The following is a 15,950-nucleotide window of genomic DNA, read 5'->3' as shown; positions in this document are numbered from 1 at the left end:
ATAAAAAATATATCGAATAAAAAAAAATTTAAACAAAAAATATTTTAAACAAACAAACAAACCAAAAAACCCAAAAAAGTATCATATCAAAGTTGGACAAGGCAAACCATGGCCACACCTCTTAATCCTTCCAATACTTTCAACAATATTTTTAAGATTTGTTTTTATTTATATGAGTACCCTGTAGCCCCGAAGAGGGCATCAAATCCATTACATATGGTTGTGAGCCACCATGTGGTTGTTGGGAATTGAACTCAGGACCTCTGGAAGAGCAGTCAGTGCTCTTAACCTCTAAGCCATCTCTCCAGCCCCCAGCTTCTATGTTCAAATGACTAAGCATTCAATTATGTGAGTCTATGAGGATCATTTCTATTCAAACCACCACACTTCAGGACTACCTGTCCAGGGGTGGCACCACCCATGGTGTTCCATGTCCTTCCACATCAATCAGTGCTCAAGAGAATGCCCAATCTAATAAAGATATTTTCTCAATTGAGGTTTTGTCTTCCCAGGTGATTATAACTGGTGTCAAGTTGACAAAAAAAAAAAAAAAAAAAAAAAAAAATTAACCAAAACCAACATAGGCAGTTCTCTCTCTCTTTTTTTTTTAGTTGATTTTTTTTATTTATTTACCTTTCAAATATTAATCCTCTTCCTGGTTTCCTCTCAGCAAATCTCCTATCCCATCCTCCTTTCCCCCTGCCTCTATGAAGGTGCTCCCCCACCTACCCACACCCACTTTTGCTTCACTGCCTTAGCATTCTCCTAGACTGGAGCATCAAGCCTCCACAGGAGTAAGGGTATCCCCACTGATTCCAGATAAAGTCATCCTCTGCCACATATGCAGCTGGAGCCACAGGTCCTTCCATGTATATTCATTTGTTGGTGGTTTAGTCCCTGGGAGCTCTGGGATGTCTGGTTGGTTGAGATTGTTGTTCTTTCTATGGGGTTGCAAATCTCTTCAGTTCCTTCATTCCCTCTCCTAACTCCTTCATTGGATATCCTGTGCTCAGTCAGATGGTTGGCTGCAATCATCCACATCTGTATTGTTAAGGCTCTAGCAGAGCCTCTTAGAAGATAGCTATATCAGGCTCCTGTCAGGAAGCAATTCTTGGCATTAGCAACAGTGTTTGGCTTTGGTGTCTGCATATGAGATAGAGCCCCAGATGAGGCAGTCTCTGAATGGTCTTTCCTTCAGCCTTTGCTCCACTCTGTCCCTGCATTTCTTAAAGTAATTTCTCCTAATTTTCCAGCAAATGCAAAGACATACAACTCCAATTTTCTTATATGTTTTCCTCTTTTTCTTTCCTCTTTCTTTATAAATTGTCTACCACTTATGAATAATCATTAAGTTTCATGTAGTCACTGAATAACATATAGGTTCTTTTCTGATTGAATTCTGAAGCAAAGAGGGTAGAACTAAAACAGTTCATATTTTCATGATGAATTTCAGAGTACTAATGATTTGGATGGATTGCTGCTCAATTGTAAAACATATTATTACAAATCAAGTAGTTTATGCATGAAAATTATAACATAGAAGTAGAAGTTAGTTGGAAATCCCAGAAGACTTAAATTCTTCCCGGTATTGTATAAGAATGGCCAAGTAAAACAGTGTTTCAAAACAAGAATGGATATTTTGGATTGCATTCCTCACATATCCACTACCTCGTGAGACTATAATTAAGGAAATTATCACATGATCAGAGCATATATCTTTAATCACTCTTGAATCCAAATTTTAGAACATATCTAGACTTCAACGGGGTATAAGGTAATGTCTCTGGACATCTCCCAAGCTAAAGAATGATTCCAATCTCTGAAAAATCGAGAAACAGGATCTTATTTTCTACTCTCTTTCCCTGCAAAAAACATGTCTTCAGTTACTGGTAAGTAATTTAATATCCTCAAAATAATTTTCCTCAGAGGCATCACTGTTTAATTTCATTAAAAAATAAATGACCACCCCCAAAAAGAGCCAAAATACAAACAAAAGAAAAAAGAAAAAAGAAAGAATGGCTTTTGCCCTTTAAGGAATTAAGAATATAGTCTTACAGAGCAAAGAATATTAATTAATACCCATTCTATATAGGGTGTCACTAACATTCATTAGCTATTTTTCTTAGTTAATTTGTTAGAATTTTTTTCCAAAAAAATATTGTTATAAATCCAAGTTTCCCTGCCTTACAAAAGTGTGTTGTCCCCTCTTCCCATTGAGAATAAATGAACAATCAAAATTTATTTGTAGAATCATATTTTGTCACATTAAGTATTTGTTGTATGTATCTGCATTAGCAGTTATTTACTGGATTCTAATAAGAGTTGATCTTTTATAATTCATTTTAACTTAATTTCTTTGTCTTTATTAAAACAGTACCATATCACTTGATGATAGTGACTTTAGAGAAAAGAAACTTATTACATGGGCAAGCCTATTTGCATGCTGGGAATGAATGTTTAAAAAGAGAGGAAGCTGTAATTGCATACCAATTCAGCATTTAATGTTTTCCTCATCCAGGAACACAAAAGGATTTTCTTAATGTGTTATTTCAGTGAAACAAATAATTTTTAAAAGCCATGGGCACCTGAAAAAATCTTTTTTTTTTACTTCAATAACTTCTGTGTATTTACTTGTGCCACTACTGTCTTAACTCTTGCCTCAGATTTTCTCAGCTCTTTATCTTTTTTTGACCATGGTCATCAGTACATCTTGCTTATCTTAATTTCTATATCTCTGAATTAAGCATTTCTTTCACTATAATGGACTTAAATTCATGTCCTTACTAACAAGTTTTATAAACTCTTTAGATTCTTACAATTGAGATCTCACAAATTCTCAAGACTTTGCCTTTAATCCCCAACTTTGACTACTCTCAAACTTCTTGTATTTTTGCAGTGGGGGCATACCTTAACCATCTCCAATCTTTACAAATACAAAGTATGTTTCCTTTACTTGCCATCTTCTTTAGTATGTGACTAATTGTATGGCTCTCTTCTGTATCATCATTATTAAAACACTCTATTTCCGTGGATGTGTCAGCATGTGTCTCAGTGTATCTATCATTAGACGCACTGAAGCACCAATGCTACATCTTATTACATATTATGAACCCTGGGTGTTAGCAGAGAATTGTTTAAAACTCTTAAATATTTATTAATGGTTAAAGAAAACATACTTAATTTAAGGTAATTATTTTTTATTTCTTTAACATACTAATGTTAAGAAGATTTAGTAACCCTTAGGTATTTGCAATGTTCCTTCTTTCTAGACTAGTTATTTTAAGTAGTTCAGTTACTTGAAGAAAATTCAAGAGAAAAAAAAGGATTGACAAAATTAAGTTTCTATTCTTCGACCTTAGAGGAGTAGAAAAAAAAAAAAACACAGTTAATTCACATTTTAATATTCTGTGAAAATTTAAATACATCTAGAAATTCCACCATTACCACTTAGTCCTTAATTCTTTGTTTAACACTTTGTAAAAATTGTGCTTCTATCGAAATATGCAGAAAATTAATAGTTCAGACCCATCTAACATTTTAAATGGCATACAGTTTGTTGAAAATACACCATAAAAGTAGAAGTTGGGCTATTTCAGAAGATAATAGGTATCAGTGTGAAATAGAGATATGAGAGGAAATATGTGCAGGAAGGGACAAATATTAACTATATACATCATATACACACATGTACATATATATACACATATTTGACATATATAAATATGTCATAATGAAATACAATTTAAATCTATTGTTGAGAACTTTATATATTTTAGTAACATACTTTGATCATATTTACTCTCCAGTATGTCCCCTCCAATTCCTATATCACTTTCACCATTTTTCCTCCCAACTTTATGTGCTCGATGCTTGAATGTTACTAATGCACTACCCAATGTACTAAAAGAGCACCTAATGTATTCTTTTTGATAAAAACCACTGTACCAAACATTGGACTGAGAGCAGGGACCCCAGTGGAGAAGTTAGGGCAGGGACTCTAGGAGCTGAAGGGGTCTGCAACCTCTTAGATAGAACAACACCATCAACCCACCATTTTCCCCAAAGCTGCCAGGGACTAAACCACCAACCAAAGAGTACACAGGGCGGGCATACCACGGTTCTAGCTGGATATATAGCAGAGGATTTCACTATCTGGCATCAATAGGAGGGGAGCCCCTTGATCCTGTGGAGGCTTGATGACCCAGGATAGGGGAATACTAGGGCACTGAAGCTGAAGTGGGTAGGCAGGTCCAGGAAGAGAGGCAGAGATATGGGGCTTGTGGAGGGGAACCTGGAAGTGGCATAACATTTGAAATGAAAACAAAACACTGTGTGCACTTAGTGTTTAGAATATGTTCATGTGTCTATGGCTATCTAGTGGAGCATGAGCAGCCTATTATTGGTCTACTCCTTGAAGAAAACTGGTAATCTCCTCACCCCAGCAACTGTCCTTGTCTAGGGGTAGGGCGTTTTGGGACTCCTGGAACTTTGGCCGCCTTGATCTCATGTTGATATATATAAGGAGTAATCCAGTCATGAATTCATGAGAGCAATGCCTCATCTTTCCTGAGAAACAGTGTTTTGTAACAGTATATTTACTGTATCTGATTCTGACATTTTTGCCCCCATATGCTATAATGAAACCAAAATTTAAGGAGATAGGATGTGATATATATGGCCAACTAAGGGCTAAGTACTCCACAGTTGAATCACATTTTTACATTTCAGGTTTTCAAGGCAAATATTATATGTTGAATTGTAAATTTTTTCATGTCATCTTCCACTATAAATATTTATTTTTCAACATGTCACTCCAAATTTTTATGTTGCCTATATGCTTTTTCTTTAACTTGCTCACAATCATTTCGTTCTGTGGATTATGAAGAGATTTCAAATTATTATCTTTGGATTTTTACAGAAAATTTCTCCTTTAATTGTTAAATAATTTTTAAAGTACATACATTTTCATTTTATGAATGTGACGCATATTGAGGAATTTGCCAAAAGACTAGAAAAAATTAAACTTCTTAAGTCTCCTCTTGCATTAAACATCAATGTAAGGAGTAGAGCCCACTCAATGTGGGTTACTGAGCAAAGAATATTATCCAGACAATTAGGTATGTAGAAAAGGTACTGAAAGAGAAATTGAAATGGCCTATAAATTGGGCTTCTGGAATAAGTAAGAAACCTACAGAGCTAATGTGGTACAGATCTACTGCCTCTTAGATCATTGCTCAGGTTACTGAGTCATAAAGTGCCCTGCTCTGCTGGGACCATGGATCATGAAGCTTTCAGTAAAAGCCTCTGTCACCTGCAGTGTGGTTCCATCCTGTTTTTTGACAAATATGCACCATTAACACGTTTCAGAGAGAAAATTCTACCTCTCTCCTGACTTAACTACCTCTCAAATCAAGAAATAAGGTAGGAAGAGAACAAGAAGGAAAACATTAAGAAGGGGGGAAAGTTATAAATAAAAGTGTTTTTTTTTTTTTTTTTTTCTGTAAAGGACCTTAAGAGAGCCAACCTGAGGTGGCCTTTAAATTTTTCAACCTCTATTCATTTCCTATTCCCCTTCCCTAGCACTTGCCTCAGCTGACCACCTTTCTTAATTTTATAGGAAAATGACTTCTTCATTCCCAAAATGCATGATCACTTTAGTCCTGCCAAATACACATTGTGATTGGTCTCTACAAATTCTATCTTTGTTTAAGAAAACATATGACATTCCTAATGAAGCATGCAAGAAACACGAGTGACAATCCCTAAAGCCCTACATCAGCTACCTCAGTTTGTTTTAATGGTAAAAGGTTAGCAGTCCACTTGAACGTGACCAACTTGGCTTGTTTTTATTTATGGTTTCTTTTTCAATCTTTTATGTTTTAATTCTTTTTCTTTGAGCTTTGTTTCACATGCTTATATTGAATGGAAGTGTTTGTGTTTTCCTCATGGATTACCATGACTCTGAGTACTGAGTAACTTAAAATAAGAAGATAGCCATAGGGACAAGTAATAAAGCTATCATGATAAACTCAGGAATTATAATGGTATGAGGAAATTCAGATATATGCAGCTAAGAACAATAAGATCAGCGTTCTACCACTATATCCTTACTAATGTATACTCAGTCCCTTTTTGCTCTTATTATAAAATCTATTACACAATATACACCCATATTCCTCCTGGTGATGTTTATCTGGCTTGACCTTCTTACTCTGCAGAGTTTATACATGCTCATTTAAACAGAGCTGAACATTGCTATTTGAATATAGTCAATCTCTACTAATACCTATTCAGATGTAGATCCTGATGCTATGGAAACATCCTGGGCATCCTTTATCACCACAAAGTCTCTGATGCTACTCAAGTGTGATAAAACAATCTCATCACTATTTGTGAATACTTGACTTAAGTGTACTTTAGTATGGATTAAATAAAAAACTAGGAAATATCAGATAGTTGCATTTTTACTTCTCTAAAATTTTGGATTCCTGCATGTAGTAAATGCTGAAGTGTTTAATGCTATAACTTTATTATTAGATGTAATTAATGTTACACATTTTGCTTTACACAAAAGCTAATAATGACTATAAAATGTTTTAGCTAAATTTTCAGATCCAGATTCTTTCATTTAACTTTTAATGTATGTCTGTAATATCATATACGTGCAGTAGATTGACTCAGTATTATATTTATTTGTGCCAGTAGGTAAGTAAAAGTAACAACACATGGATCATATCTGTCCATGATGATGATGAATGTGGCAAAAAGAAAATCCTGAACTTACACATTCTTAAATTTTATTTTCATAATATTGTAAGCTAATTGTAAGGTTGTCAAGTATACTCTCCATAGGAGATAACATCTTGTCTGCTTGCTAAAAGAATCTCATATATATATATATATATCATATTCTCAAAATTGTTCCCATGGGCATCATTTACACTTCTGTATTTATACTGTACTCTAGCAATTCTTTGATATTTTAAGATTAACTGTTTCAATGTGCCAGGATCTAATTTTAATTAAAAATTTGAAAGAGATGAAGAATATAATAGAAAAGACATGAAAGAACAGAGTCTTGCTTGTAAGCTCGTTATGCATGATCATCAAAGATCTTAGGTAAAGAAAGTTCAACTCCAAAGGAAGAGGCAGGGGGGATAAGAAGTAAGTTTGTTACAGTTATCAATAGAATCTACAGAACTTGGGATATTATCTAGATTCATTTCTGTTTTAAGAACATAAACCATTCAGATCTGATGCTTTTCAATGTAAGATTCAAATAAGAAACCATGATGATATAAATTAAATTAAATTGTATCTAATATAGCTACATCATTTTTTATGGTAGTGTATAAAATTGTATTAGTAGACCTTTGGACCTCTGTATATATTTATTGTCTCATTTAAGGTATTTTCTTTTTCTTTTTTTTTTTTATTCGATATAATTTATTTACATTTCAAATGATTTCCCCTTTTCTAGCCCCCCCCACTCCCCGAAAGTCCCGTAAGCCCCCTTCTCTTCCCCTGTCCTCCCTCCCACCCCTTCCCAGTTCCCCGTTCTGGTTTTGCCAAATACTGTTTCACTGAGTCTTTCCAGAACCAGGGACCACTCCTGCTTTCTTCTTGTACCTCATTTGATGTGTGGATTATGTTTTGGGTATTCCAGTTTTCTAGGTTAATAACCACTTATTAGTGAGTGCATATGGTATTTTCTTTTTCTTGAGTCTCCGAATCACCTAAGATTTGTTGGTCCATCTCAATGTACTGAATCATCAGTTCCATTGAAAGGATCTACTACAATGTTCTCTTGGGTCACTATTAATTTGTCTTCAATAGATTTTACCTGCATATCTATACCATTATAAAAAAGATAGCACCTCCAGACTGGCCACTATGGGCATACAGTGTCACACATTTCAAATAGACCACTGCTAATACAAACACACTAGTATGAAACACTGAATTGGGGTTTGGTGTAGAAAGTAAAAGCTACTTTTTCTGTGCTATGACCTTCCATACTCTATGTGAACTGCTGAGTTAGCTCAGGTGTCCTGAGAGCCATGTCAAGTTCTTCTCGTCTCACCACCATGAAGCAGGTAGCTCAGCAGCTGGGGCTGGAGGCTGGGTTCAACCACTGCAGACTTCAAACAGTTCTGTCTGCAGAATGTTCAACATGACCCTCTCCTGACATCAGTGTCTTCAAGTACAATTCCCTTCAGACATCTATTATAAAACTATTCATTGTATGGCATTCATAATTTAAAATTTAGAAGAGATCACTGAGTATGTTCTGAGATTCACAATGTTCAGCCTTGTATATAGGTGGCATTAGGCACATGTTTATGTCTATCAACAACCACTTTTAAAGTGACAAGTACTTTTTTAATATAAATCAGATTCCCAATTTCATAAATTTTCAGCAATTCTAAAATTGTGAGTACAGATTTTCTGAAAAGTTATTATAGTAAATATATGTTAGAGTTGTAGAAGTCTAATACTCATCCTTAGATATAAAAGTTTGGTCTGATTTTGCCTCCCAGCCCATTGATCCCAGAAATAAGACTCAAAGTCAACATATAATTACAAATTGTACAAATATAATTCAGAATTGCAAAGCTCTATTCTGAATAGATCAAAACTTATGTAACCCTGTCATTTTAACTTATATTTTGCCATGTGGCTGCCTACCTGTACTCACATGCTAAGCATTTACCTCCTCACATCCTCTGGTGGAATCTCTTGTCTGGCTTTATCCCAGAAAAGTTTGCCTGACAGGTCAAGGGCTCTAGTGAGGAAACCTATTGCTTGCTATTGCTTTACTAAGAAGATAAGATACACCTTTCAAAATCCATTCTAAATAACTAGGATATTTATGCCCATAGACTAATGCTATTTCCATCTTTGGTTAAAGATTCCCATCTTTTTGCAGTGACCAAAGAAGTTTTATATGACTAAATCCTGGTCAAAGTACTGAGAAAAATACATGTTTACTGTCCACCTACAAATGGGAGACTTCCAAAGCTAAGGGATATCATGGAACAAAGGGCAAAAGAATGTAAATGCTGGAGAAAAGGAACAAGCATTGTAGAAATACTGAAATCAGAGCATTATACAGCTGTTATATTCCTGAACTTTCAGCAGCTGTAGTAATCTGTGCAAGATCTTCACAAGATTAGAATAGCAAAGAAACTTTCATGGAAGGGAGAGTGCTTCCATGCTCTCCAGGATTTACAAGCATGTAACAGTTGATGGGGGAAGTAAATTACCCAGGATCCTATAAAGAAACTCCCATCCATGTATTGCAAGCTACTTTAATGGAACTCATTGCTTAACTAAAAGAAATAATAAATAGGAAAATGTCTATATAAGAGCATAAAGGGGAATAACTTGAGTGGCATTGGGACAATAGAGGTAACTGTGGTGCATATGAATGAAATATATTGGGTAACTATTTGAAAACATCACAATGAAACTCACATTATGTCTGTTATATGATATTTATAATATTACTTTGCACACATCCCCAGAATAATCCTTACCACGAAGTCTTCAATAATGTTCCTCATTCTAGGTGTTTTAGATGGAACCTGAATTCTTGAACAGAAAATCTAATCTCAGATTCTGAAACTGATCTCAGTTGAATTAGTAAGTACTTAACTTCAATAAAAATTGTGTAAATTTGATGATACTTCATTTCCTTTAGAATGCTATTACATAAAAGAATGAATGGTATACCTTTTCCACTGTTCATCATGTTTGTTAACTTGAACACAATGAAAGTGCCAAGGTACATCTCACAAACACAGGAATAATGAGAATAAAGACACCATGGTACAGGATCTTTGTCAACAGGTCAGGCATATTTAGGAGGGGTGAATCTGTGCAGCTTGTGTATTCAGCTTGGTATTCAAGGTTTTTTAATTTTTACAATTGTATTAAATATGTGTGAAGGATTGCAAACAAATTCTAAAAACAGAGTTCTGAACTGATTAATTATTTGCAGCCAATATAATGTAAATCAGTCACAAGATGAAAAATAATTTCTATTTTTATTAATAAGTAAAAGATGCTCAAACATTAAGCCTCTCTTTTGCTAAAGCAAGGATCCACAATGTGACATTACTGGGGTTATCCCCAGTCAAGTAAGCCGTGGACGTCTCCTATTGCTCTTAAGCTGCAGCTTCAATCCTGTTTGACTCGGAATAGAAAGAACATAGTCTCTAAGGATTCTGCACTTTAAGCACACTGCACTTTCGATTTAATAGAAATTAAGAAAAAGAGAAAAGATGGAAGAAGAGCCTAAGGGGCTACTTTTGTTCTAGGACAGTTGGCTGCTTTGTGCATTTAATTCACAGAATCTTTTAATTTGAATGGATTGCGGAGGTCAGTAAGTCCAACCTCTTTAAGTGCATGACACCAATAAAATCGCCTATACATGGTAATTTCTTCTTGCTTGGCTACCTCTGGTAATAAAAACACACTAATTAGCAAGGAAGTTGGAGCTGGGTGATTATTCCAAGTCTTTGGTTTACATACAATCATTATACTATAGTATTCCTATTCACATTTTGCCTAGCCATAAAAAAAATGTATAAACATAAGCATTCTTCTGTCCTGGGTTTTCCCATATAAAGCCTCAATATATCACAGTTGTGGTATTCTTCTCATCTTCAAAAGTTTCATGGTTCTTTTAAATCTATCTTTCAAGAACAATAGTGGCCTTTTGTAACAAACTATGGCAGTGATAGCAAAGAATACACAAAGAAAATTGCTCTGTCCTGCATTTACTATGAAATACTCTTAGGTCTTGAACAAGCAGGGAAGAAAGAACCTGCCCAATACCATCACAAAACTGAGGATTTGCACCAGAATTGTATGAGAGGTACTTTTTCTGTGGAGGCTGAGATAATAGCTCATATATTTGGTTAAAGAAATATTTATTTTCATTACCTTGTGTTTTTCAAGAAAATAATTTAAATTCAAAAGAAGGAAAGGAGAATATAATGATAATAATAATAATTTAAAACATTTTTTTGTTTTTTTTTTTGGATTTGGTTTTTTCGAGACAGGGTTTCTCTGTAGAGCCCTGGTTGTCCTAGAACTCACTTGGTAGACCAGGGTGGCCTCGAACTCAGAAATCTGCTTGCCTCTGCCTCCCAGAGTGCTGGGATTGCAGTCATGTGACACTACCACCTGCCAATTTAAAACAATTATTACAGAAGTATTCTTTACATACATAGTTATGATAGATGTTGAAACAATTCATCAATAATTGGAATTTTCCCTAACAGTGAAACAATTAGTCAAACTCAAAACAATGCAATCTGAATAAAAAAGTATTATATAAAACATATGAAAATCAATGAATTTCTATATTTTCTGGATTTGGGGATAGGATTAAGGCATAAGTCACCATAAATAGCCTTGTTTTCTACAATTTGTAAATGCAATGTCTTTTCAATCAGTGATACATTAATAAATAAGACATGCATGAATATAACAATTTTTGCTCAAGTAGAAACATCAAAGCTGTAATAAAATCTACATAGGAGTGCTGTCTTATTGAGTGTAAACCATGACAGAAGCTAGAGTAATCTGATAAAACAGAACTGGGAAGATGACTCCATAAGATCTGGCTATAGGGCATTTATTTATTTATTTATTTATTTATTTATTTATTTATTTACTTATTTATTTATTTTTGGTTTTTTATGAGAGAGGGTTTCTCTGTGTAGCTCCAGGTGTCCTGGGTCTCATTCTGTAGACCAGGCTAGCCTCAAACTCACAAATCCACCTGTCTCTGCCTCCCAAGTGCTGGGATTAAAGGTGTGCGCCACCACCACCCAGCTAGACATTTTCTTAATCAGTGATTCAGGTGAAAGGGCCAGCACATTGTGTGAGGTGTCTTCCTGGGCTGGTAACACAAACTTCTACTAAAAAGGCAGCTGAGTAAGCCTTCATGAGCAGTAAGCAGCACTCTTCCCTGGCTTCTGCATCAGCTCCTGACTCATGTTTTTAGCCTTGTCAGTTCCTGTCCTGTTTCCTTCAGTGATGAACAGTGGTTGGAAACATAAGCCAAATAAAGCCTTTACTCATGAAGTTCCTTTCTTATGGGGCTTCACCACAGCAATAGCAACCCTAACTTGGGGAGTAGGTTTTGAAAACATGACTGCTATAAGTAGATTTTGAGTTATTTTTAAAATATATTTTTATTTCTCAAGTTAAAATATATTTACATCACCAACCCCCCAGTTTTGCTTTTATCCAAACTTGCCCATTGTATGATACACCTTTGCCTTGATGTTTCTCATGATCTTTATTTCTTGATTATACATTTATGATGTGTGAAAAAAGTATGATATACTATATATGAACACTATATAGGCTGATCTAGTTGTATTTGTATAATTCTAATACTGTATATGTTTCTCATTCTCTCTTACCTCTCTTTCCTTCTCTCTCTCTCTCTCTCTCTCTCTCTCTCTCTCTCTCTCTCTCTCTCTGTGTGTGTGTGTGTGTGTGTGTGTGTTTAATTTCAGAGCTGTTGATAATTTGGTTTGGGGTTATTAAATTTGCAGGTTATCCACAAGGAAAATATTTTTTCCCTGTTTTCAGCATTCCTTAGTTGCCTGTAGTATTTTGCCTACAAATTTGTGACTGTCACTTTGCTGGTAATTTTATTAGACATGAACTTACAAAACACTTTCAGTTTCTCTGGATTTTACAATATTTTTGCCTTCTCATTCACTGTGACCCTAGAGCCTGCGGTTCAAGATTTATATTGTAGATATGTCACTTTGTGCTGGGTGCCATAGGACTACTTGTCCTTTCCATTTTAATAATATGGTGGTTTTCTGTTATGACCTGTATCTGTTACAAGGAAATATTTCTACTATGAGTGATCAAACTAATATTCATCCGTAGGTATAAAAAATATATGAAATATTTGAGATTTATGAGGTATAGTAAAGTAATGGATCTATAACTTGTTCAAAATACATGACTTTGCCAGTCATATATAGTTGGTTAGGCTTACTGTATCAGGCATAATTTTCCTCTTGCGAATAGGCCTTAAGTTAATTGTTGGTTACCACCAAAAAATACATACTACTACTCTCTTAAGGACCACTCTTAAGAATGAGGTCATTCCATAGACTATCTGACTGGATAGTAAAACCAGACACACTGAAACTAATAGAAAAGAAACTGGGGAAGACCCTTGAGGACATGGGCACAGGGGAAAAGTTTCTGAACTGATCACCAATAGCTTATGCTCTAAGATCAAGAACTGACAAATGGAACTGCTTAAAATTACTAAGTTTCTGTAAGGCAAAGGACGCTGTTAAAAGGACAAAACAGCAACCATCAAATTGGGAAAGGATATTCACCAACACTACATCTGATAGAGGGCTAATATCCAATATATACAAAGAATTCAAGAAGTTAGATCCCAGGGAACCAAATAACCCTATTAAAAAATGGGGTACAGATCTAAACAAATAATTTTCACCTGAAGAAATTCGGATGGCCGAGAGGCACCTTTAGAAGTGCTCAACATCATTAGTCATTAGGGAAATGCAAATCAAAACAACCCTGAGATTTCACCTTACACCAGTCAGAATGGCTAAGGTCAAAAACTCAGGAGACAGCAGGTGTTCATGAGGATGTGGAGAAGGAGGAACACTCCTCCACTGCTGGTGGGGCTGTAAGATGGTACAACCGCTTTGGAAATCAGTTTGGCGGTTCCTCAGAAAACTGGACATGACACTTCTGGAGGACCCTGCTATGCCTCTCCTGGGCATATGCCCAAAGGATTCCCTGGCATGCAATAAAGACACATGCTCCATTATGTTCATAGTAGCCTTATTTATAATAGCCAGAAGCTGGAAAGAACCCAGATGTCACTCAAAGGAGGAATGGATACAGAAAATGTGGTATATTTACACAATGGAATACTACTCAGCAATTAGAAACAATGAATTCGCAAAATTTTTAGGCCAATGGTTTGATCTGGAAAATATCATCCTAAGTGAGGTAACCCAGTCACAAAAGAATACACATGGAATGCAATCTCTGATAAGTGGATATTAATTAGCCCAGAAGCCCTGAACACCCAAGGCACAAATTGCATAACAAATGTCTCCCATTAAGAAGTATGGAGAGGGTCCTGATCCTGGAAAGGATTGATCCAGCATTGGAGGGGAATATAAGGAGAGAGAAAAAGGAGGGAGGTGATTGGAGAATGGATGGAGAGAAGAAGGTTTATAGGACATATGGGGAGGGGGAATCTGGGAAAAGGGAAATCATTTGGAATGTAAACAAAGAATATAGAAAATAAAAATATTAAAAAAAAAGAATGAGGCCATTCTTTAAGACATAGACATCATAGTTCTGTAGTACTATAGGTTTCTTTCCTCTAATGGAAGCATGCGTAGTCAGTTTTGGTAAAATGAATGCTATTCCTCAGGGAGGAGGCTTTCAGGTCAAAGTAGCTGGTTACCTACAATTTTTGCTTATTTGTTTATTTTTGTTTTGTTTTGTCCAAACTACACAATGCATTCATAAATAGTATCTGGGAGGTGGCCAAGAGCAACAGCAATACCTTCTTCTGTTTTGGTAGACAACTTGTACCAACTTGTACCAGTGGGTGAGTTCATTGGTGTAATTCCAGAAAGCAAGAAAGAGACTTTTAGAGATATAGCAAAAGAGAAGAGAAATTCATTTTAAAGAGAATTGAAGGGGAAAACAGGAAAGACATTAATAGGGGGTGGATGGAGATAAACACTGAAAGAACATAAGAAAGATTAGGCATGTCACAAAGTATTAAGGAACAATATTATTTATGCAAAATTATATATAATGCACATAATGCACATAAGTTTGTAAATAAAATTTTCTTATTCGCACTCATAGTACTTTCCACAAGAGGTGGTCTTCCCAAGGAAAGCACTCCAATTTATTGTCTACTACAGAAATAATGTAAGCACTGAAAACATGCATTCAAGTAATACTACATGAACTGAAGAGGTATACTTAAAAATATATGTGTACATATATACATAAAATAACAGTGAAAAAGAGGTCAGGAATTTCATGGAGGGAGAAGAGAATTAACTATGTAAGAGGGTTTGGAATGAAAAAAAGGGAAAATAAGTATTATAATTATATAATAATCACAAATACAAGACTCATGAATTAACAATTTCCCAAACATCAGACATAAGATGTCTTTTGACTTTCATTTATTTTTAAAACTTTTTAAACATTTATTTTACTTTGTGCGTATGAGTGGTTTGCTTACAAGTTTTGTCTGTGTTTCATGTGCTTGCCTGTGTCATAAACTAACAGGAAGAGAGTTATAGGTGTTTGTGAGCTCCCATGGGAGTGGCGGGAAGTGAACTCATTTCTTCTGTAATAACAACAAGTACTCTTGACCACTGAACAGTCACAACAACCTACTTTTTCCTTTTTAATTTCATTGAAAACATTATTTTCCCACATATTATACTAAGATTATGATTTATCTCTAACTTCCTCTTTTTCCAGTCCCTCATCGTCCATATAGATTTTTTCTTTTTCTTTTTCTCATTATAAAAAAAGCATGCTTTTAAAGGGTATTGATATAAAACAACAAACTACAGTAGATAAAAACAAATGCCAGCAGTCAACATCAGAGAAGACAGACAGAAGGAAAAGAGCTCAAGAGGAAGCACAAGAATCCAAGACCCGTTTTTGTACACACTCAGGAATGCCCTAAAAACACAGAACTGGAAGCCATAATATGTTGCCAGAGGACCTGGTTGTAACCTGTGCAGGCCCTGCTCATGCTGCTTCAGTCTCGGCAAGTTCATATGAGCTTTTAATTTATTAAATTATGGAGCCTAGTTTTCTTGGTTTCCTTCATCTGCTCTGGCTTATAAGCTCTTTCATCTTCCACTTCCCTGGATTCC

This window comes from Apodemus sylvaticus, chromosome 16 (genome assembly GCF_947179515.1).
Source record: "Apodemus sylvaticus chromosome 16, mApoSyl1.1, whole genome shotgun sequence".
Taxonomy (NCBI): domain Eukaryota; kingdom Metazoa; phylum Chordata; class Mammalia; order Rodentia; family Muridae; genus Apodemus; species Apodemus sylvaticus.
This window is presented reverse-complemented; position numbering follows the sequence as displayed.